Below are 23,398 nucleotides of genomic sequence, written 5' to 3' on the forward strand. Positions count from 1 at the left end.
GTCCCCCCACAACAGACCTCAGTGTGTGATGCTCCCCTCTCTGTGTCCAAAGTGCAATAAGTACATACATGGCAATGTGGTTTGCTACCTCCATCCCCATAACCTATATCTGGCATTTCTCCCCATGTTATCCCTCCCCAACTCCCTATCCCTCACTGTCCTTCCCCTAGGCCCCCCAAGCAGACCTCAGTGTGTGATGCTCCCCTCCCTGTGTCCATGTGTTCTCATTGTTCAACACCCGCCTATGAGTGAGAACATGCAGTGTCTGCTTGGTCCAGATCTGGGTTCAAGTCCTGGATATTCTCGTTAATTTTCTGTCTCATTGATCTAATATTGACAGTGGGATGTTAAAGTCTCCCACTATTATGTGTGGGAGTCTAAGTCTCTTTGCAGGTTGTTAAGAACTTGCTTTATGTATCTGGGTGCTCCTATATTGGGTGCATATATATTTAGGATCATTAGCTCTTCTTCTTGCATTGATCCTTTTACCATTATGTAATACCTGCTTGTCTCTTTTGATCTTTGTTGGTTTAAAGTCTATTTTATCAGAGACTAGGATTACAATTCCTTCTTTTTTTTTCTCTCTCTCTCCATTTGCTTGGTAAATCTTCCTCTGTCTCTTTATTTTGAGCATGTGTGTCCTTGCACATGAGATGGGTTTCCTGAATACAGCACACCAATGGGTCTTGACTTTTTATCCAATTTGCCAGTCTGTGTCTTTTGATTGGGGCATTTAGCCCATTTACATTTAAGGTTAATATTGTTATGTATGAATTTGATCCTGCCATTTTGTTGCTAGCTGGTTGTTTTGCACATTAGTTGGCACAGTTTCATCATTGTGTTTATTATTTTTACCATTTGGTATGTTTTTGGAGTGACTGGTACTGGTTGTTCCTTTATATGTTTAGTTTCTTTCAGGAGCTCTTGTAAGGCAGGCCTGGTGGTGACAAAATCTCTGAGCAATTTCTTGTTCATAAAAGATTTTATTTCTCCTTTGCTTATGAAGCTTAGTTCGGCTGGATATGGAATTCTAGGTTGAAAGTTCTTTTTTTAAGGATGTTGAATATTGGTCCCCACTCTCTTCTGGCTCGTAGGGTTTCTGCCAAGAGATCTGCTGTTAGTCTGATGGGCTTCCCTTTGTGGGTAACCTAATCTTTCTCTCTGGCTGCCCTTAGCATTTTTTCCTTCATTTCAACCCTGGTGAATCTGACGATTATGTGCCTTGGGGTTGCTCTTCTCGAGGAATACCTTTGTGGTGTTCTCTGTATTTCCTGGATTTGAATGTTGGCCTGCCTTGCTAGGTTGGGGAAGTTTTCCTGGATAATATCGTGAAGAGTGTTTTCCAGCTTGGTTTCACTCTCCCTGTCACTTTCAGGTACACTGATCAAACGTATATTTGGTCTTTTCACATAATCCCATATTTCTTGGAGGCTTTGTTCATTTATTTCATCCTTTTTTCTCTAATCTTGCCTTCTTGCTTTATTTCATTGAGTTGATCTTTCATCTGTGATATCCTTTCTTTTGCTTGATCAATTCAGCTATTGAAACTTGTGTATACTTCACAAAGTTCTCGTGTTGTGTTTTTCAGCTCCATTAAGTCATTTATATTCTTCTCTCAGCTGTTTATTCTTGTTAGCATTTCATCAAACCTTTTTTCAAGGTTCTTAGTCTCTCTGCATTGGGTTAGAACATGCTCTTTTAGCTCAGAGAAGTTTGTCATTACCCACCTTCTGAAGCCTGTTGCTATCAATTCATCAGACTCATTCTCAACTCAGCTTTGTTCCCTTGCTGCTGAAGAGCTGTGATTCCTTGGAGGAGGGGGAGTGTTCTTGTTTTGGGTGTTTTCATCCTTTTTGCGCTGGTTTCTTCCCATCTTTGTGGATCTATCTTTCTGTGGTCTTTGTAGTTGGTGGTTTTTGGATAGGGTCTCTGAGTGGACATCCTTTTTGTTGATGATGAGATTATTTCTTTCTGTTTTTTAGTTTTCCTTCTAACCGTCAGACCCCTCTGCTGTAGGACTGCTGGAGGTCCACTCCAGACCCTGCTTGCCTGGGGATCATCTGCAGTGGCTGCAGAACAGTAAGGGTTGCTGCCTATTTCTTCTTCTGTTATCTTCATCCCAGAAGGATACCTGCCACATGTCAGACTCCTTTATGAGGTGACTCTTTGGATATATGGGGGTCAGGGAGCTGCTTGAGGAGACAGACTTGCCCCTTATAGGAGCTCAAGTGCTGAGCTGAGCTGTGTGCTCCATTGTCCCATTCAGAGCTGCTGGGCAGGTACGTTTAAGTCTGCTGCAGCAGAACTCATAACCACCGTTTTTCCCAGGTGCTCTGTCCTTGGAAGGTGTGGTTTTATTTAAAAGTTCCTGACATGCTAGTGCCTTTTTTTAGAGCTGCCCTGCCCAGCAAGGAGGTAGCCTAGTCACGGACTGCCAGCAGAGGCATTGTTGAGCTGCTGTGGGCTCTGCCCAGCTGCCATGTGAACTTCCTTGAGGTTTTGTTTATAGAGGTATAATTGGAACTGTCTTGGTAATGACAGTCTGCCTCAGTAGTGGTGGACTGCCTCGGTAATGGTTGACTGCCTCGGTAATGGTGGATTGCCTCTGTAATGGTGGGCTGCCTTGATAGTGTTGGACTGCCTTGGTGATGGCAGAGGCCCTACCCCCAACAGAGGTCCAGTTGTGCTTGCCGTGAAACTCTCAATCCAGAGCATTTCAGATTGCTTGTCTTTGTCGGGGTGGGACACGCTGAGCCAGATCACCTGGCTTCCTGTTTCAGTCCCCTTTTATTCAGCTGAATGGGTGGCTCTGTCTCCCAAGCATTCTGGCAGTGGAAACGTCTGCCCAGATTTGTGTGAATTTTTGTGCGGAGACCCACAGCACAGGCTGAAACAGCCATACTGGAAACTCGTGACACTTTTCAGCCTGGGAATCTCCTGGTCTCATTTGGAAATGTGGTGTTCATCCACCCTGTGCATTGTTCTCACTGGAAACTGCACTCCAGAGCTATTCAGCCATCTTGGATCCTGCCCGGATATCAGATTCTTATGACACACTAACTAAAATGAATTTGGAAATAGGTTGATGGACCCAAAATATTCATGTAGAAAATACCTAATGTGCTGAAAGGACTAAAATATCTTCTCACTATACTGTCAAAATTTTTTTTAAAAATTAAAAATACAGGTGGCAGAATGATTTTTATTAAATACAATTTGAAATTTATGTAGAGGCATGTCTAACTTGTCTGTAAATTATTATGTTTTAAAATGAATCTTATGGTGCTGGGAATGACCTGTTTTTGCATCTTTATTAACACAATTGCACTTACATTGTCTTCTTTTTCAAATTTATTATTTTAGACTGTTGATTATGTCTGGCCATTTACTCTCTTCCAGCACATTTAGTATTGAGTCAAGATGGTGTCATTTTACATGCAAGCTCCAATACCATTTGAAGCCCTTTGACCCTTCTTCAAATAGCTAATTCCCTGGGGCACCGAGGTGGTGGCAGAGATGGCAGCAAATGACAAGGTGCTGAAAATTCTACTGCCTTCATTAGCTACTTAGCTGTCAAGGTCTTTATTTCACTTCAAGGCTGACTGAAGCTAGAATGATTCACACACTTTATAAGAAAACAATTAAAAAGAAATTTACTCCAGAAGGGCCATGTGGCTACATATCTATGAATATTTTTATGATTATGATTTTTACTCCTTTTGCAATAAAAACTAAAACTAAAATTTTACTTTAGTTTTTAATAGCCATGTAAATATTAATGTTATTCATATTATAGTAAATGGTAAATTTAGTATTGCCTTAACAAAGAAACAAATAGTTTTTTTCTTTTTATTATATGGGATATTCTCAATAGTTTTTGTCAAATTTGTGCTTTGCTCCCTGTGGGAGGCAGAATTCTAAAATGAGTTCTAATGACCCTTGCTCTTATATAATGACCCTTGCTCTCTTCAAGTATGGATGGAACCTGTGATTATTGGGAGATATAACTCTCATGATTATGTTACATTCTATGGCAAAAGGCATTTTGCAGATGTAGGTAGATTTAATTAAGTTCCCAAATCAATTGACCTTAAAATAGGGAGATCATGCAGGTGGACCTGACCACATCATACTGGCCTTCCAAATCTGGCTCTAGAGGGACAGAGACAGAGAAAGTCAGAGAAGCACAAGGATTCAAGGTGTTGTTGCTAGCCTCAAGATGAAGGGGGCTAGATGCCAAAAAATGAAGGTGGGATACTCCAGTTGCTGAAAGTGCTTTTTGGCTGACCAGCAGGAAAAGACAGTCTTGCAAAAGGAAGGAAATGAATTCTTCTAATGACAAGAATGAACTTGGTGGCAGAATTTCCTTTAGAGCCTCTAGAAAAGATATCAGCCCTGCTACATCATTATTTAGCTTTGCAATAGCCTGAAAAGAAAACCATCAATGCCATGCCATGCTTCTGACCTACTGAACTGTGAGCTAGTAAGTAGGTATTGTTTGAAGTTGCTAAGTGTGTGATGCTTTGTTACATAGCAATAGAAACCAATTCTCCTCTTTCCCCCTAAGAAAGCTTAAACTAATTTGTACTAAATATTCCAAATGAACTTCTTATTTTGGATGTTAAAAATTGTCTTTTTCTCAGTTATTGTTAATTTTAAGGAATAACTTTTTGTTTTAATACCAATTTCAAATGTTTTATATTTTAGCTAATGGTGGAAACATCTCTGAATCTTCATATACGATTTGATTTTGTATATTCAAAACTGGTTTGAAGTGTTCATTGATAGAGATTAAGTTAGGAAAAAAATATGAGCCATTAAAATCTACCTCTGTTAGGAAAATTCAGATTGGAAAAGTAATAAAACTACATGACTTTCTTGGACACATCATATTAATGCTAAATTTAATTTAGACCATGAGACTGAAAGAAAACAAGAATGTATTTAAAACCAATTTAGTCAAGAAGAAATTACAAGAAAGATTGCCTGGACTGGAAAAGAAATTTCATCGGAGATGATGCTTTTGAAGATACTATCTATTATCTTCTAAGCAGGGGAATTTCCAGAGAGAGGCTTCAGAGGAAACATTGGTTAATTTATAATAAAGGTTCTCATATTTATTTGATGTAAGAAAGAATGGTATTCCAATAAACCAGAGTGCTTTTTTGGTTTTAGATGAGGTGAAATTAAAGAGTAATTCCCTTTTACCACTAAATAGCTGAGACAAACTCAGGCAACTTGCCAAATGATAGTATAGGAGATAAGACCTACTTATGATTTGTTGGTTAATTTTATCCCAGTGTATGCATCCATTTTTTAGAAAAAGGAGCACTAAAAGCATTATTTTTTACAGTTCATTTTTAATTTAATTTAGTAAAAGAGCTATGAGGAAAAATAGATATTTTCCCACTTCTGTCATCTCAGAACTTCTGTTAAATACAGCAATTGACTAATGAAGTCAAAAATTTACTTTCAGCAGATCTTAGCCCTGAAAACATTGCAGCATCTTGCAAGGCAGCATAAAGAATCAAAAGTGCTCTTAATATTTATCATGAAGGAGTTGTGCAATATATTCTACTAATCATCTTGGAAAGTGTATCAAAGCTTGTTTAAGGAGGGTCTCAATAGAAAGGTTATTTTTTGAGATAGAGGCATTCTAATTTTTAGATCTGTTGCTCTGAATACTAATATTGCATTTACTTGGGAACTTACAATGCTATATTTTATTAAGAAAATTATCACTTAATCTATTTCTCACAGAGAGCAAAAACCACTGGGATCAAAACTACCAGATATAATAACTGACTAATCTACTGTAATAAGAAAAAACATATTGTACATATTCTGGGTATCAAATAGGATTCATCACAGAGACAATTCAGTATATAACTCTTACAAAGTGCTAACAAATTGCAATTACTCTCCCCTGAAGGAGTCACACCTGGAGGAGGAGTCCATTTTTCTCTTATATTACCAGTTTCTATTATTTCCAGATCTAAAACTCAAAATATTAATTCACTATTTTATTCATTAAATATTCTTTAGATGCCAGCTTTATATAGCAATAAACTAATCGTGTTTTTGTGTGGCTTATATTTTAGTTGGAGGAAAATACCAGCACGACCTGAAAGACATTACGAATGTAAATCCAGAAAGGGAAGATATATACATGTTAATTTTTATTGGTTAAAGTTTCAGTATAGGATGTGAGAATGAATTTCTAGAGTTCTTGATAAAGAATCTGGATGAATATATTGATAGCTGATAGATTTATCAAAGATTCTTAATTGAATGGTGTGATTTGACTGACAAAAACTGGGATTCAATAGTGGTCCACCCTAAATGGTGATAAAATTACAGAAATTTATCTAATGTAGTATATTAGATGAAATAAAAGGGCTTTGAGTGTTAGAGGCTGGGGTATAATTTTAATGCTTGAATCGTCATGCTCCCACCACTTATGTTCTGTTCAGGAATCCAGATCACTCATTTCACCATGACCTCGAGAACTACATCAATAAAGGAAGCATCACAATGCAGGTAGGAGGTGGAATATTCTGTAATTAGAATAGGGTCTTAAGTACTGTTGAAGAAAAGAGGATTCTGAGGTGGCTAAGACCATGAAATAGCATTTAATTGGTTAAGGCAAATTAGTCATGTTTTCTAAAATAGTCAACAGAGCCTACATGGTAATTAGAGAGATTTGTTGATGGCTAATGGTTATGACATTGCTGGGAGCTACATACACATAGGCATCCTGCTAAGGTCCTATTTAATATGTGAAATGGACAGCCATCCTGACTGGAAGAGAGACTTGACTTCACCCATCACTTCAAAATATTATGAGCTTTCCCCACATCTGAGACCTGACTCTCAAAGTATTAGTGGTCATCCTTTATGAAGAACCTTAAAATAACACCATAAGTATGTCTGTGGGCCTGGCCCTCCCTGAGGAAATGTAGAAACACTTGTGAGAGCAAGTGAATACAGGGTAAAAGGATCTAGACAGACATCTGGGGAATTATTAGACATTGGCTTCAGACTAAAACCATAACCAGAGATCTGCATAAATACTGGGATCCACTAGTCAGAGGAGATTCTAAAGAGTGTTAATTAATGATTTTTTAAAAAATGATTGTTGTTTCTAGCTTAGATTAATTGACTTTAGGATATGACTCTCCTTTTGGGCCAGAGTGATGGTAAGCATCAAGTTGCTCCACTTCCTGTTTTAGAGATAGAAAATGAAGCTCAAGAAAATTAAATGACTTCCTTTAGTGTAAAGCCAAGATAAGAACCCAGATCTTCCAAATACCTGGTTATTTAACCAGGTAGTGTCTAGGTCCTCTCATCTGAGTAGAGGAATGGGAGTGGAAAAAGAAATGGTGGTTGTCGAGCTTCTGAGAAAGAAATCAGAAGAGAAGGAACATATTCTCTTCATTGTTCATTTTGATGTTAAAATTTTATTTTATTCAAATTAAAAATAAGCCTAAATCTCTGTCTCTTTTGGTGGGAGGAGAAGGGAGTATGACAGGAAAGACAGAAGATGGCAATCACAATCGATGTCTCAAAACCCTTTCAGGTAGAGAACAATGGGAACCTGGCAGACAAGAGGCTCAAGACTAAGGAACACCATGATTAAGGGTCCAACACATAGACCACCAGCTTTTTTTCCAGGGAGACATGCAGGATTTAGGGCTTCCAGCTGCCCAGTTTACTCTAGAGAGGGAATAGTGGTCAGGTCACAGAAGAGCACATAGAGGAGGAATAAACTGCTGGCTAGTTGCAAATGAGGGTTCTACTGGAAGTGTGTGACTATGACCATTAGTATCTAAGCAGCAGGACCTACTGGAGTGCTGGAGCACGATAAATCTTCAACTTGAAAGAGTCACAATCCTCAGAATGAAGAGCTATTCTTGCACCCCACTGCGTAGCCTCAACTCCCTACTCATGAAGCTCAATGATAAAGCTGTCTGGACAGCATATGGAAACTTGGAGTATATGTCAGTATCACTGCTAAATTGGGGCTACTAGTGGCCTTCTTCACCACTGTATATGTTGCAAACCCTGTGTGTAGAACTTGAAAGTAGAGCACAGATTCATTCACTTTCAGAAATGGCTGGTGCCTGCTCCACTGGACTGTCCTCATTATTTGCTCCATGGGGAAGATGAAACTAAGATGTTGGACCTGAGCAGGAAGTAGGATGGCTAAAACCTGCTCCCAAGGACTCTCAGACAAACCAGCATTTGGTTCTGGGGTACATCATGATGAATACAAGGTTTGTGGGGTTAGATGGCTGATGGCAAAGTACAGGAGATGGGACCTAGAGTCCAAAGCTGGATTTCTAGTTCTGTTCTGACATCAAACTCAGGCCTTCACTCATCAGTGCTTTTTCCTCCTAAAGGCCTTTTAGTATGTTAAATTCTAACCCATTTCCATATTACCCTTATGGTTTTGAAGCAAAGCCACCTCTCTTTGGAAACTAATGTTCTTCTTTCAAGAATTAACTCTTGTGGACAAGTGCGGTGGCTCATGCCTGGAATCCCAGCACTTAGGGAGGCTGAGACAGGCAGATCATTCGAGTTCAGGAGTTCAAGACCAACCTGGTCAACATGATGAAACCCCATCTCTACTAAAAATACAAAAATTAGCCAGATGTGGTTGCAGGTGCCTGTAATTCCAGCTACTTGAGAGGCTGAGGCAGAAGAATTACTTGAACCCAGGTGGTGGAGGTTGCAGTGAACCAAGATCGTGCCATTGCCATTGCACTCCAGCCTGGGTAACAAGAGTGAAACTCCATCTCAAAAAAAAAAAAAGGAATTAACTCTTGGCTTGCTTAGAGTTGTAAAGTATTATAAAGTGGTTATACATTCTGCTTTCTGGCACAGTCCTACTTTACTCTTGCCGTCCTAATTTTGTTAATAAATTATATGGTCAACTATTTAAGAGACACTGATGGGTATTTGATCATAGGTTCACCAAATGATTATGCAATCCAAGTTTTAACAGTAAAATATGTGTTGTTAATTACTTTTGCACATGCCCAATAGCAAACCACTGTCAAGTATAAATAATCCAGTTTATAAAAACTAAATGAAGGGTTCCTGAAGACACCTCTGAGTTGAATGAGTGGGTGGTTCACACACATTGTGTACCTATACTAGGCACAAGATGGCCTTTCTTTAACCCATTCTTGTGGCTTTGTGGGAAGTTTTTTTTTTTCATGAGAAGTTAGCTGAGGAGCAAAATTAAAACCCAAGTTATAGGTGATTCTTCATGACATAGTGATCACGTTTGGAATTACAATTCTATGGTGTTATAGCCTGAAGGGCATAATGAGAGAAGATTGCACATGTCTAGGCCATTCAAAATGTGCTTCTAGAGTCCCACATAAATACACAACACAAAGTTGATCTTGTAGAGCAGGATTAAAATAACTATATTGATGATTTACTTGTTTTGTAATTATTAGTCACTTTCCTCTACAACTATCATATAATATTCTCAAAGAACTCAAGAATAATATGGCTATGTTGGCAGTGTGAGATGTCCCTTCAACAAGGCCAAATGTGGCATATCACAGGTAATGCTCATTTACAGTCAATACAAAGTCACTATTGTGGTCTCATTAGAGCATTCTTAGTGTAAAATGTGTTTTCTGATACACCATTAATCTTGGAAGAAACTACTTTTTTCATCGAAATCGACATTTATTTCCAATTTATGGTTTCTTTCTTTATTGATCTTGTCTCTACTGGGACTTCCATTTAATAAATCTGCATATGGCCATCCTTGTCTGTTTCAACCAAGGAACTCCATTTACTGTGAAAAAAAAGTAGGCCAATGCCCATGAGACTCACAAGGCTTATCACTTATCTGTGGTTTTATAGAAATGTGAAATGGTCCAGTTAGACTTGTAACAGTGCTAGCTGAGAAAAAATTACCTATCTGTCCTCTATCAAAGTAGTGGGTGCTTTAAACAAGGAAGGGTTATCTTACCAAACTAGCAAATAGTACATTAAGAAAAACGTTGCATGGTGAAGTAGTCAGGAGTTCCAGTTCAGGACACTTCTGTTTCAGATAGAGTAAATGAAATAACTAAAAAAAAAAAAAAAAAAAAAGTAATAAGACCATACATAGAAAAATGATGCTCAAGACATTGGACATCAATCTATAAAGAATTGTGATGATTTAGAGAGGAAGAGAAATAAAGACTTCATTATGATTGACCCAGATTACTGGATAGAATAATAGTCTGGGCCACAGTGTAGAGAAAGGAAACCCAGACTGAATCTGATGGTTTCTCTGAGTTGAGATGGACCTGGGAGTCTGAGGAAGCAAATCTGTCTAGAGCTCTCAGGGCAGAGTGCTAGAGAAAGAGAGATGTAAGGAAAAAGTACTCTGAGAACTTGAAGAAGGTATCCCTGAAGGTTTCAATTAAGTATGATTTGCACATGCATGTGAATAAGCTAGCCAATACAGAAAAAATAACTATCCAAAGAAATTAGAACGAAGAGTGTCCTAAGTTCCAAAGAGTTTACAATAATGTCTGTTTCTAACAGAGTAGGAAACCATAATTCATGAGGCATCAATTAGAGCACTAACAAAGGTCTTGCCTCAATAGTGGGGGAAATTAACCCAAGAATAAACAGTACTCTGGTCCATTTAATGAAGCTTAAAATATATAGAGACTTGAAAGCATTAAACAATTCGCAAGTAACAACTGCATCCAGTACAAAGCCCAAGAATACTTCTATTCTTTAGCTGTTTTTTTTATTGTATTTGTACATAGTAGATTTACGTATTTTCAGGAATATATAGTCATCACCTTAAATATCTGTCTTCATGCCAGAAATATTGAAATTATTATCTTCTAGCTATTTTGAAATATACAAGAGATTATTGTACACTATAGTCACCCTACTAATCTGGCAAGTACTGGGTTTTAGTTTTCCTAGCAGACTGGATTTGCTGTCATTGATCAACCTCTCTTCATCATCTCTTCTTCTAAGAATATTTTTAAATTAGAAAAAAAAAGTTAAGTACTTGACAAGATAAAATATGCAAGGCCTGTGATCCAAAATATGACTATGCATGCAAAGAAGCAAGAGATGAGAAGAAAATGCCATTAATTTAAATTGAGGCAGAAATGACATGTATGAAAGATTTAGTAGAAAAAGACATTAAAAGAGTTATCATAAATATATTCCATATGTTTAAAAACTAAAAAGAAAAATTAAACAGGAAAAGTAGAGGCATGAAAGCTATAGAAAAAACTCAAATCAAAATTCTAGATTTAAAAGCTACAATGTCAGAGATGAAAACTAGGTTTGGATGAAATTAAGGGAAGATTAGCCATTTCAAAAAAAAAATGGATTAATGAGCTTGAACATACAGCTACACATAATTGTTCAAAACAAAGCAGAGGAAAAAAGTTGAAAGAAATGAAGAGATCATCAGTGAACTATGTGATAATTTAAGCTGCTAAATACATATGCAATTGGAGTTTTGAAACAAGAGGGAGGCTGGAGAAAAAAAATGTGTGAAAATATAATGGCTAAGGATTTCCCAAAGCTGATGAAAGCTATAAAGCCTTAGTTACTAGAAACCCAAGAAACATGAAAAAAAAAAAAAAAAAAAAAATGAAAGCATAGAGTAATCAGATTGCTTACAACAATAATAAAGAGGAAATCATGGAAGACAGAAAAAAAGACATTATAAAGAGGACAAACGTAATGATAACAGAGGTTGTTTTGTTTTGTTTAGGTTTTTTTTTTTGGGAAATAATGTGACAGTGGAGCAATATACTGAAAGATTAAAACTGTCAAATTAGAATTTTTAACCTGGAAAAAAAATAACTTACAGACATAAAAGCAAAACAGAGACAGTTTTAGACATGCAAAGTCTGCAAGAATTTAACAGTAGGAGACTTGAGCTATAAGAAATATCAAAAGGAAGGTTTTTCAAGCAGAAGAAAAATACTACCAGATGGAGATCTGGATCTACATAAACAAATGAGTATTACAGAAATTATAACTACATGAATAAATATGAAGAAACTTATTATTTGTTTCTTTAAAAGAAAATTTACTCTTTAAAGCACACAAAGAGAATATGTTATTCAAGGGAATTATAAAGTGTATGGCAATAATAGCACAGAGAGACAAGGAGTGGGCAGAAGAACACTAGGAGTCCAATATTGGTAAGTTCTTATACTACATAGAAAGTTGTATAATATGGGCTGGGAGTGGTGGCTCATGCCTGTAATCTCAGCACTTTGGGAGGCCAAAGTGGGCAGATCACTTAAGGTCAGGATTTTAAGACCAGCCTGGCCAACATGGTGAAACCCTGACTCTACTAAAAATACAAAAAAGAAGAAAAAAAAAAAGCCAGGTGTGGTGGTGCATGTCAGCAGTCCCCACTACTAGGAAGACTCAGGTGGGAGAATCACTTAAATACAGGAGGTAAATGTTGCAGTGAGCCAAGACCACACATTGCACTCCAGCCTGGGCAACAGAGTGAGACTCCATTGAAAAAAAAAAAAGAAAAAAGAAAGGAAAAAGAGAAAAAAAGAAAGTTGTATGTTATTACTTGAAGGTAGACTAAAGTAGGCTAATGTTTGCCCTCAACCATAAAGCAAAACGTAAAATAACACTAATCAGAATTGTAGCTAATAACCACTAGAAAAGAAAAAACACAATCATAGAAAGTGCTTATGTAAAAGAAGGACAAAAAAAGAAAACATGAACAAAGATCCAAAGGAATAAGTAAAAGTCAAATAAAAATGGAGTAATTTTAAAATGTTCTAAATCAAAAATTACATTACATACAAATGATATAAATATCACAATTCAGAACCAGAGCCAAAGCTGGAGCACAGGCCACAGCTGAGGCCGGGGCTTGTGAGGCCCTTATAGGCCGAGCTCAGACCACCAGAATAGGGGCTGGTGGTCTTGGTATGGAGACTCATGTTCTGCATCCCAGACTGCAGCTTCCTTTAGGTGGAGATCTCGATGATCAGGGCCAGCTTGACGTTCATCAGCTCCTGGTACTTATGCAGCTGCCGCGCCATGTCTTGCTTTGCCTGCTGCAGGGCAGCCTCCAGCTCAGGCAGCTTGGCGTTGGCATCCTTAACCTCCAGCTCCCCATGCTGCTCGGCATCTGTGATGCCAGCCTCCAGGGAAGCCCTTTGGCCTTTGAGGCCCTCAATCTCAGCCTGGAGCCAGCTGATGTTCCAGTTCATCTAAGAGATCTCAGTCTTTGTAGCCACAGGTCATCCTCGTGCTTCCCAGCCAGCGTCTGCAGCTCCTCATACTTGATCTGGTGCACACTCTCCGCCTCAGCGCGGCTGCGGTTGGTGATCTCCTCGTACTGCGCCTTGATCTCAGCAGTTATGTTGTCCATGTCCAGGGAGCGGGTGTCTGAGATCTAGGACTGCAGCTCCAGGGTCTCCTCTTTCTACAGCTGCCTGAGGAAGTTGATCTCGTCAGTCAGCCCTTCCAGGCGAGACTCCAGTTCTACCTTGTTCACGTGAGCTTCATCCACATCCTTCTTGATGATGACAAATACATACTCCATCTCCATTGGCTTATTGATCTCATCCTCGTACTTGTTCTTGAAGTACCCCACCAGCCCCTGCATGTTACCAAGCTCCACCTCCAGCTTCAGCTTCTTCTGGTCCGGAGTCTCCAGCTGCCGCCTAAGGTTGTTGCTGTAGCTCTCGAACATGTCGTCGATGTTGCTCGGAGCCGTCTTCTGCTGCTGCAGGAGGCTCCACTTGGTCTACAGCATCTTTTGCTGCTGCTTCAGGAACCCTACCTTGTCGATGAAGGAGGCAAACTTGTTGAAGGTCTCGATATGATCCTTCTCCTGGGTGCACATGACCTGGATGTTGGGATCCACTTCCAGGTTAAGGGGACTCAGTAGGCTCTGGTTGACCATGACGGCAGTGATGCCTCCCATGCCACTGGTCCCACCATGGCCTCTGCCTAGGCCACCCCGGAAGCTACGGCTGCCCACCTAGGAGAAGCTCGAGGTGTTAATGTGGGCACCCAGCCCACTCTTGTGGGAGAAGCTGCTGAAGCCCTGGGGGCCAGAGGTGGACACCTTGTAGGACTTCTGGGTCACTCTAATGGACATGGTAGGATGCAGTGGGGAGGAGTGGAGGCAGGCAGGCTGAATCAGGTGGAGATTCCAAAAGTAACAGAGAAGCAGCTTCTTGGTCGCAATTACCAATTAATTATTAGGCTACTTTAACTCTTAAACCAAAACCAAACAAAAATCGTTACAAAAAAGGAAAACTATAGACAAACAGTACCCAAAAGCATACCTCGAAAAGTTTTTAAAAAATTATAGCAAAAGACTCCAAAAATGTATAAAAATAATAATATATCATCACAAAGTAGAGTTTATTTCAGGAATGGTTGGGTTATCGTTCAATATTCAATCAATTTAATTCCTTATATAATATGTGTGTGTGTGTATGAGATCTGGGACTGCAGTTCCTGGATCTCGGACACACACATATATATGGGTGCATATAATGCATATACATGCACACATATATACACCCATATATATGAGTGTGTGTATGTGTATATCATATTATTTATTTATATATATTATATATATATATATCTGGGTGTGTGTGTGTATGAGTGTGTGTATATATGTATGTATGACATACAAACACACACCACACACACTCATATGTACACAAAAAAAATTCTAGTAGAACTAATAGGTGACTTTAGCAATATTTTAGCATACAAGGTCAACAAAAAAATCATTAGCAGCAAGCAATCAGAAAATTAAATTTTTTTAAATATTATTTTTGTATAATAGAATCCAAAATATAAAGCACTCAGAAATGCATGGGCAAAAGAACTGCAAAGATTGTACAATGTAATTGGCGAAACTTATTGAAGTAAATTAAAGTCTTAAATAAATGGAAAATTATACCATGTTTATAGACAAGAAGGCTCAGTATTAGAAATATGTCAATATACATTCAAAGCAATCTTGATAAAATTCTATCAAGTCTTTTTGGGTAAAACTTGGAAAGTTGATTCTAAAAATTTCATAGAAATGCAAAATATCCATAAATTTTTTAAAGCTAAATAACTTAAAAAATAATAAAATTGGAAGTCCTATACTGACTTCAAGTTATATTATGTATTCTACACTATCAATGTACTATGGTATTGCTATTGATAGACAAATGATAGACAGAACAGAAGAGGATCCAGTAAAAGTCCCACAGCTATACAGCCAATTGTCTTTAGACAAAATGCAAAAACAATTAAGTGGAAGAAAAATTTTCTGTTTAACAAATAATTCTAGAATGATCAGATGCATGAGTATATTAGTTTGCTAGGGTAGCCATAACAAATTACCACATATTGGATGGCTTGTTAAACAGAAATTTCTTGTCTAAGAGTTCTGGATGCTAGAGTCTGAATCAAGGTGTCAGCAGGGTTTGTTCCCTCTAAGGACTGTGAGAAAGAGTCTATTTCATGTCTCTCTCCTATCTTTTGGTGGTTTGTTGGCAATCTTTGGCATTCCTCGGCATTACCTCAAACATTGCCTTTATGTCCACATGGTCCTCTGTGTGTGTGTCTCTGTGTTTAAATTTTCTGTTTTTATAAGGTTGCCAGTCACATTAATAACCTATCAGTCATTCTAATGATCTTGTCTTTACCTGATCAGCTGCAAAGACCCTGTATTCAAATAAGGTTGTATTCACAGGTACCACAAATGATGAGGATTAGGACTTCAACATCTTTAGAGGGGATACAATTCAACCTGTAACAATGTGCAGAAAAATGAACTTTGATGCATATACAAAATGGACTCAAATGGATATACAAAAATGGATCAGAGATCTCAATGTAAAACCCAAAAGTATAAAACTTCCAAAAGTATAGAGAAAATTATTGTGACATTGACTTAAGCAAAGGTTCTTAAATATAACACCAAAAGCATTATTCAGAAAAGAAAAAACTACACTTCTTTAAAATTAACAACTTTTGCTCTTCAAAATTGTTAAAAAAACTGAAAAAAAAAATAAGTCAAGTCAAAGACATGGAAAAAAAATATTTCCTAGTTATATATCTAAAACAAGACTTATCCAGAATAGATAAACTACTCTCAAAACTTAATATGAAACAAAATAACCAAATTAAAAATGGTTAAGTATTTAACACACACTTCACTAAAACAGATATATTGATGAAAAGATGCTTAGCATCATTATTCCCAAGGAAAATGCAAATTAAAACCACCAAGAAATACTAATATACACCTATTGAAATGTCTAAAATTAAAAAGTCCTATCATTTCAGCTGTGCATCTGGAACATGTGAAACTGTCATATATTGCTGGAGGGAGTACAAAATGGTACAATCACTTTAGAAAACTGTTTGGAAGCTTCTTTAAAAATGAAGCGCGTGCCTGCCATGTGATTTTTACCTTTATCTAAAGGTATTTCCCAAGAGAAATGAAAGCATATTTCCATACAAAGACTTGTACACAAATGTTCTTTGCAGCTTTATTTGTAAAAACCGAAAGACTGGAAATAGCTAAAATGTCAGTGAACCAGTGGATAAATAAATTGTAGTGCATCGACAAAGCAGAATACTACTAAACTATAAAAAGAAATGAATTATTGATACTAGTATTAGTCTGTTTTTGTAGTGCTATAAAGATACTACCTGAGACTGGATAATTTATAAAGGAAAGAGGTTTAATTGACTCACAGTTCTGCAAGGCTAGGGATGTCTCAGGAAACTTACAGTCATAGTGGAAGGCAAAGAAGAAGCAGGTACCTTCTTCAGAAGGTGGCAGAAAAGAGAGAAAAGCCCAGGGGAAACTGCCACTTGTAAAACCATCAAATCTTAGGAGAACTCACTCACTATCATGAGAACAGCATGGGGGACACTGACTTCATGATCCAATTACCTCCTACCAGATCCCTCCCTGGACATGTGGAGATTATGGGTATTACAATTTGAGATGAGATTTGGATATACAATAATATGAATAGATCATGAGTGAAATAAGCCAGGTTACCCTATGTCTCCATTTATATAAAATTCTAGAAAATGCTAACTCACCTATTATGCTAGAAAGTGGCTACATAATTGCCTGCGAATGGGGGTTCAGAGAAGAGTGAGAAAAAGGGATTACTGAGAATCGTGAGAAAATTATTGGGTGCTAAAGTTTATGTTTATTATCTTGATTGTGGTGGTGGTTTAATGGGTTGCATGTATATTAAACTATCAAACCATACATTTCAAGTGAGTTCATTGTGCAAATTATACCTCACTAAAACTGTTAACAAGCAAACAAAACAGAGCTTCCAACTGTAAGGGGTCAAAATGATAACTCAAAATATGGTACTTTGACATGCTGAACTAAAGAAGCAGCTTCAAGATCTCTCTGACTTTCCCCACCTCTTTTCCGCCTGTTTCTGAACCCTCTGTTTCTCCCAAAGCACAGGATATGCTTGAAATATCCCTTATCTGAAATTCTCTTATCTACCTAGAAACTGCACCTGCCAAAGAGGAACACAAATGCCTTTGATCCCATCCCTAAAATTTCATTAACCAGAGAAGATTCAATTTCATACCACGGAGAACAAAACTGAATGTTAAACAGCACATCTAGAGCCCAAACTATTGTTTGTTTTCATTTCTTATTCACTTTTCAAAGAGAATTATTTACAAGCTAATTTCTGTCTCCTGAGGTCATTCATCTCTCCTAAAGTCCTTTACTAATGTTCTAAAATTGCCTATAGCCCCCCAATTTTGTCTCAGTTCTGAAGAGGGGGTTTAAGCTTCCACCATCCAGCCAACAGCCTTCTTAGAGTCTCATATTGTGTGTATGGCTCCCACATGTGTGCTCATTAATAAATTGTATGCTTTTTTCCTGTTACTCAGTTTATTGTCAATTCATTTAAAAAGATTTATACTTGAGAGGTAAACTTTGAATTTCCCTACAAGACTGGAGTAGTTATGCTTTAGTTTAAATCTCTGCTCTTTCTCTACTAGCTGTGTGACCTGAAAAATTATTTAAACTTTTTGTGTCTCAGTTTTCTTGTCCTCAATATGGATAATACTCAAGGTACTTAATTAGGTTTTTTGAAGCTTAAATAAATTACTACATGCAATCTGCTCAGCACAGTGTCTAGTAAATAATAAATTTTAATAAATATTGTTGTTTCCATTGGTATCATCATCAGCCTCAGCAGCCCCAGCAGCCTGGATTCAGAATATACAACTCCAAAAACAAGGGATTTTCCCTTTTTTCCAACTGTGACATGAATTATAAATGTTCTATTTACAACATTATTTCTTCTAGTCCCTTTGACTTGATTAAAAGGTTGTGTTATCAATGTAACCCAAGTTCAGTCCTATTTGATTTGAAACTGAGAGAGTATAAGGGAGTTCTTTCAGCTCTCACACAACCAGGCCAACAACTAAAAAAATGGGCTATGGTGTTGGCTAAGCTGATCAGTCCTGGCAATCAAAGGAAAATAAGGTAATTACATTAAAATAAATTCAGGGATTAGAAAAAAAGAAGAAGAGAAATTGGTGTATCATAAGTTGTCTTCTTCTACCACTCAGGCTGATGGTACAAGTTGTTGGAAGACTCTTGGAACAAAATCAACAAAATGAGCAAGGACTAAATGTTTTCAGGAAAAGAGGTTTTGGATACTACATTGGCAATCAAATGCAAGAACAACAAACAGAAGTGGAAAATGAAGCGATAAATATCATTTAATGGTTTTACGTTAAGTTTTGGAAGCAACGAATTGAGTTCTAATCATATTACTTCATTTTGCAGAAGAACAAATTTATCAAAGCAGTACATATAACAAACATATGGTTAAAAGAAGTACATATATTAAATGTGCAGATTGATGTAATTTTAAAAAATAAACACACCTGCATGATCATAAGAAGGTCAAGATGTAGAATATTATCAGCACCCCAGAAGTCTCCTGTGGCTCCTATTCAGTCAATGAACCCTGTCAATTTTAATTATCCTTCCAATTTTAATCACTTCAGATTAGTTTTGCTTGTTTTTGGACTTGATATAAAATACAAATTTAGAAACAATACTCTCGTGTATCTGGTTTTATTTACAAACAGTACTCTTTTATGTTTGACTTCATATGCTCAACTACATTTGTATCTCTTATTTTTACTTCATTCCTATGGCTACTTTTCAGATTAATCATTTATCTTTAATTTCTGACAGCTTTACTATGGTATGCTTAGGTATGATTTTCTGTACTTAGGATTTGTAGAACATCTCAAAACTATGACTTTATATTTTGCTGCTAGTCTTGGAAAGTTTACAGCTATTATCCCTGCAACTGCCATTATCTTTTTTTACTATTTTCACTCTCCTCAAACTCCTGCCTAATTATATATGCAGAGACACACACACCTTGTCATTGTGTCCATGTATCTCTTTTGGGCTCTCTTTTTAATTATTACTTTCCAACATTTATTCTTCTTTACCGTGAACTCCAGATGTTTTAACTGATTTTTCAATTAATCCTCTCTTCTGCTCTGTTTAATCTACTATTATAACCATCCATTATATTGCCAATTTTATTATTAACAACATGATTATGTTTGCTTTTTAATAGGTCTTAGTTTTTTGTGGATTTCCTTGATTATAAAATTTATAGTTTTTCTTGCAAGTCTGGATCTAATAATGCTAATATTTGGATCACCTGTTGGACTTTTTCTCTAGGGGTGTGTATGTGTGTGTGTGTGTGTGTGTGTGTGTAAGATTGCTTTTTTCTGTCATGTTTGATAATTTGTTTATTGAATTATGGACAGTATAAAAATAGTTTTATGACTACTGTTCCTTTCTTTATAAAGTATTTATTTGTGTCTGGTAAGTAGATAGATATTAAGTAAATTACATTAATCTATTTGAGGATAATCTATTTCTGGTTTGCCCTTCTCCTAGGGTGTAGCCTTTCCAGTGTTTCATCTGCATGCCTGGGTTCTTACCAGATTCGGTGAACTCTTTAGTATCAGGAGATAATTATTTTTTTAATTGTTTACTCTGCTTGTCTTTTTAGCCTCTTAGTGGCTGCTTTCTGCTTTTTCTGTATCATTCTGCACATTTGCAATTTAAAAGTTGGCAATTACCTTCAGGGAAAATTGATGGCACCATATTGAGCTCACTTCAGTGCATTTTACTTCTCTCCAAGATCTTGACTTCTCAAGTCCCTGCACCTTTAGGTTTTTACTGATGCTTTCAATCACAGATTGAAAGCATTTTAGCTAATATGTATGGTCATTCTCTGTGGGCACGTTAGTTTAAACCAACCACTTCCCATGATCACTGGTAAATGTAACATATACATTTATATATTTTAAATAATTTCTATATTGCCCCACGACCTCTCCAAATACAGTGTGTGGGGTGTGTTGGTATTAGTGCTTAACTATATACCATTTAGTCTGGAGCAGATCTTTCCAATATAAATATCATTTGACTCACACATGTAATTCCAAAATTTCAGGTACTCACGCTAAATAAGTAAAACACAACAAGTAAAATTACACGTAATAATATATTTTATTTAATTAAAATTATATTTTAAGCATTACCATTTAAACATATCTGTCTTCAAAATCCACTGTATATTTAACAACGCTCATCTCAATTCATACTGGCCCCACTTCTAGTGCTTAAGAGCCACTCTTGTGACCTGTGCCTATCATATGGAAAAATGTAGGTCTAAGGTTGCAGAATATTCAAAGGAGATGTGACAGAGTCAAAGGACAAATGTACATTACACGATGATATTGATTTGAAGACTTGGATTGTCTCCTTTTGGGAAACAGATGGGTCTCTATTCAGCTTTACAAAGAATATTTTTATCATGTTATGTGGAAAAATATGTGGGCAGAATCTTTTTAGTGGCTCAGCATCAATTGATCCATCCTGTTTTGGAGAAATAACCCAAATTCTGTGATTCAATGGAGGGTACCATTGAGGTTACTGAATGTCAAAGAACAAAAAAATGGTCTTTCTGCACCCTGAAATTCAAGATTCAGACACATAACTGAGGCTGGGCCAATCATACGTATCTTCCAAGGACTCTGTAAGTTAAATACAGAAATGTGGAAAAGTTATATAATATTCCCAGAAGTGATCTTGAGAGAGGCAAAAGAGAGGCTCAGCAGTGACTTTGTGCCTGCAGTGTCATTCTAACCAGACAATTTCTGGATTATAAGATGTCACTATATTGCTGTTTCCTATCTTACTTTGTTCTTGCAGGTGTTCCAGGCCTTTCCATGAATCCCTGATTTCCAGGGGTTTTGTAGACTACCGATTTCACCTTTTATTTTACTACTAACTTGCAGTAAAGTGCAAAAATTTAGGAACCAAATGACCTGAGTTTGAATCTTGACTTTCCTATTCAACAGCTTCCAGGACTTAGACTCATTATTTTACATTTTTTTCTCAGTTTCTTCACCTATCAAGTAGCAACGATAATTGTACCTACTTCCTGGGTTGTTACAAAAGCTCAGTGAAATAATCCATACATAGTAAGTAGACATTGTATGCACTTATTATGTACTCAACATCTACTTTCTGATAACTCAGATTTTCTTATTATTTAAAAAATATGGAAGGTCTAGTGTGTACCAGGTACGCATAAAACAATACTTTTCATTTTTAAATCTAAAATTACCTTAATAAATCATCATAATAATTATTCCATATCCTTATAATTTTGGGAAGGAGCTACGTATGGCCTGATGAAACCACTGCAATGGTCAATGTGTTATAAATTATTTGCCATTGAGTAATATGTTGCATTTACTTGTTGATGTTTTGTTTTGATTTTTGAGACAGTCTCTCTCTGTCACCCAGGCTGGAGTATAGTGGTGTGATCTTGGCTCACTGCAATCTCCACTTCTCGAGTAGCTGGGGCCACAGGTGACCGCCACCATGCATGGCTAACTTTGTTCATTTTTAGTAGAAATGGGGTTTTGCTGTGTTGGCCAGGCTGGTCTTGAACTCCTGACCTCAAGTGATCTTCCCCCTTCAGCCTCCCAAAGTGCTGGGATTACAGGCATGAGCCACTGCACCCAGCCTTGTTGGCTTTAAGTAGTACCAGGTATAAAGCTTACTCCCCTAGCCTAAGGAGTATAGACAACATGACATAATACCTACAATAAACCTCAGATGTGGGCATTACTGTTTCCTTTTGGGTATAATGAAATTGATTCAGAGAAGTTAAGTAGTTTGCCTGCAATTACACAGCTGATGTGCAACCAGTTATACGTGTTATTTGAAAATAACATTATATTCAAAACAAAACTTTGTTTTGTTTTGTTTTCCGAGACAAGGGTTATAATGCAATATTGGAAGACCCTTAATCAATAGACCTATAGTTTATAAAAGGATTCTGCCATTATTGGGAACATCTTTGATATTTGCAGAAAGGTAAGCCAAGCCTCAAAGAATGCATGCCTCATAAATTTATTTAATTTCACTGACATCACCGCTTTCTTAATCTCTCATCTTCTCCAATTTTCCCATCTTTTCTCAAGTCTATGATCATAAGTATTTCTATAACTATAAACAGCTCATTATTAAAATATCTTTAGTCTAAGAGAATTCTGGAAATTTACTTTAGGTGAATTTTCAAGGAAAGAATTGGGCTTGTCTTTCAAGAGAATGATTTCTAAGTTCTCATTATTGCTGTGGCAGCCAATTTAAACAAGATATGGTTTATGATAAGGTACTTTTATAAATGCTATCCCTAGTCTTTTCCAGGGGACTATGTGATAGATTCTATCCACTTATATTGAAACTGTATGGAAGTGGAACTAAACTCTTCCAAAAATTCAAATAAAAGGCTATATATCTAAATTTCTACATTTTCTAATCCAGTGTGTGTTAAATTTTCTTTTTCAACTGCTTTTAAACTAGCAGAGGCTTCAAACCAGCTGTGGAACTTTACTGGCCAAGACTACCTCTGATAACACTTTGACTTCTAACCATGAACATGTGTGAATTCTCTTCTTCCTTCTTAAATCATGCTTGAAGCTTCTCATCTTGCCTCTATTTCTATGGATAGCTTTGCTATTTATTTTTGGAAATGATTTATTTTAAACACAAAGAATTAACTTCTTTATCAGCCTCATTAATAAAAAGCATCTCTATGCTGTAGAAATACATTAGTCAGTCAATTTTAGCTGCTGTTTGCATTTGCATAATGAGCTCATTGTGAAACATAATGTGCCAACCTGATTATAGCAAAGCCTCATGTAATAAAAAAAAAAAAAAAAAAAAAAACACAAAGCAAACCACATACTCCATACCTTTCAGGTAGCACTGATAACCTTCTATCTG

General features: G+C 36.9%; 1 pseudogene; it reads right to left on the minus strand.

Annotated features, from left to right (window-relative positions):
- Positions 1–12,842: 12,842 nt before the first annotated feature.
- On the minus strand, positions 12,843–14,137 carry LOC105728893 (keratin, type II cytoskeletal 8-like; annotated as a pseudogene).
- Between the last annotated feature and the right edge of the window lie 9,261 nt (positions 14,138–23,398).

Source organism: Aotus nancymaae, unplaced genomic scaffold, assembly GCF_030222135.1.
Source record: "Aotus nancymaae isolate 86718 unplaced genomic scaffold, 86718_ANA_hifiasm-v0.15.2.pri h1tg000016l, whole genome shotgun sequence".
Lineage (NCBI taxonomy): Eukaryota > Metazoa > Chordata > Mammalia > Primates > Aotidae > Aotus > Aotus nancymaae.